A 2,612-nucleotide genomic window follows, 5' to 3' on the forward strand; every position below is an offset into this window, starting at 1 on the left:
TTTTCCTTTCAAACCTATATACCTTTTAATCATTCTTCACCTCATATTGAATTGGCTGGAAGTGCCAGTGTAATGTCAAATAGCAATGGCAAGAATGGACATTCTTAACTTTCTTGTCCTTGATCATTTTTTTTTTAAATAGGGTAACATTGGTTTATAACATTATACAATTTTCAGGTATACAGCATTATACTTCTACTTCTGTGTACATTGCAGTGTGCTCACACACACACAATTTTAGCTTCTATTCATCACCATATGATTGACCACCTTTATGCATTTTACCCTCCTCTCCACCCCTTCCTCTCTGGTAATCACTACTCTAGTCTATTTATATTTTGTTTATTTATTTATTTATTTTTTTGGTCACACTGTGTGGCATGTAGAATCCTAGTTCCCCAACCAGGGATCAATCCCATGCCGACTGCATTGGAAGCATGGAGTTTTTTGTTTGTTTGTTTGTTTAATTTTTTAAATTTTATTTTACTTTACAATTCTGTATTGGTTTTGCCATACATTGACATGAATCCACCACGGGTGTACATGCGTTCCCAAACATGAACCCCTGTCCCACTGCCCTCCCCACAACATCTCTCTGGGTCATCCCCGTGTACCAGCCCCAAGCATGCCATATCCTGCATAGGACATAGACTGGCGATTCGATTCTTACATAATATTATACATGTTTCAATGCCATTCTCCCAAATCATCTCACCATCTCCCTCTCCCTCTGAGTCCAAAAGTCCGCTATACACATCTGTGTCTTTTTTGCTGTCTTGCATACAGGGTCATCATTGCCATCTTTCTAAATTCCATATATATATATGTTAGTATACTGTATTGGTGTTTTTCTTTCTGGCTTACTTCACTCTGTATAATCGGCTCCAGTTTCACTCATCTCATCAGAACTGATTCAAACGTATTCTTTTCAATGGCTGAGTAATACTCCATTGTGTATATGTACCACAGCTTTCTTATCCATTCATCTGCTGATGGACATCTAGGTTGCTTCCATGTCCTGGCTATTATAAACAGTGCTGCGATGGAAGCATGGAGTTTTAACAACTGGACTGCCAGGGAAAGTCCCACTACTACTGTATTCTAAATGTCTACAAGTTTGGTTTTGTTTGTTCACTTATTTTGTTTTAGTTTTTGTCTTTTATATTCCATATACAAGTGAGATCATATGATGTTTGTCTTTCTCCCTCTGACTTATTTCATTTATTTCACTCATAAAATATCTGGTCCTTTGTGTCTGGCTTCTTTAGCATAATGTTTTCAAGTTTCATCCATGTTGCAGGGTGTTGCAGTATTCCATTCCTGTTGTGGCAGAATATTCCACTGAATCTTGAGTGAGCTTTTGTTTTTTGTTTCTTACAAGTGAAATCATATGATGTTTGTCTTTTTCCACCTGACTTAATTTCACCTTCACTAAAGGTTCATCCTTTTTCTCACAAATAGCAGGATTTCATCTTCATGCCTGAGTAGTGTTCCATTGTGTGTGCATGTGTGAATCTTATATCTTTATCCATTCATCTGTTGATAGGCACTTAGGTTGTTTCCATATATTGGCTATTGTGAATAATGCTGATAATACTCGTCCTGATCTTAGGGGGAAAGTATTCGGCATTTTATCATTGAGTATGATGTTCGTCGTATGTTTTTCATAGATGTCCTTATCGAGTTTGTGGAAATTTCTTTCTGTTCTTAATTTGCTGAGAGTTTTTATCATGAATGGATGTCAGGTTTTGTCAAATGTTTTTTCTGCATCATTGAAACAATGATATGATTTTTTTTCTTATTTAGTCTCTTAATTTGTTAAATTATGCTGATTGTTTTTCCAGTGTTGGATTAACCTTCCATTTTCATGAGGACTATCTTTTGGCCATAATGCCTTTTAGTTTTTAATTATTTGTGAACTCTGCTCATATTTTGGAGAATATATTTGTGTCTATGTAAAGTATACTAGTGTGTATTTTTATTTTCTTGTAGTTTCTCTTTTTGATATCAGGTTATCATTTGAATTAAAAGTAACTTGGTATGTGTTTCCTCCTTTTATTTTCTGGAAGAACTTGTGTAGAATAGGTATCATTTATTAATTAAATATGTGTTAGAATTCACCAGTCAAGCTATCTGGGCCTAATTTTTTGTTGTTGAAACTTTTTTTTTTTTAATAGTCTGTCTCAGTCAACTGAAGTTAAATAATGTTGTGATAAAAAAAAATCTAAAAAGTCTCAGTGATTTGCCAAATGAAGTTTATTTTTCACGCAAGTTACAAGTACTTTTGGGGTCAAGAATGATATATCTTCCACATTTCTTTGTTCTCTACCTGAATGAAGGGAAAAGAGAGCATGGAGGAACCACACAAGAATTCTTAAAACCTTTGTTGGAGAGTGTTTTGCCTATGTTCTCCTCTAAGAGTTTTATAGTTTCTGGTCTTATGTTTAGATCTTTAATCCATTTTGAGTTTATTTTTGTGTATGGTGTTAGAAAGTGTTCTAGTTTCATTCTTTTACAAGTGGTAGACCAGTTTTCCCAGCACCACTTGTTAAAGAGACTGTCTTTAATCCATTGTATATTCTTGCCTCCTTTGTCAAAGATAAGGTGTCCAT

This window comes from Oryx dammah, unplaced genomic scaffold, assembly GCF_014754425.2.
Source record: "Oryx dammah isolate SB20612 unplaced genomic scaffold, SCBI_Odam_1.1 HiC_scaffold_23, whole genome shotgun sequence".
Classification (NCBI taxonomy): Eukaryota; Metazoa; Chordata; class Mammalia; order Artiodactyla; family Bovidae; genus Oryx; species Oryx dammah.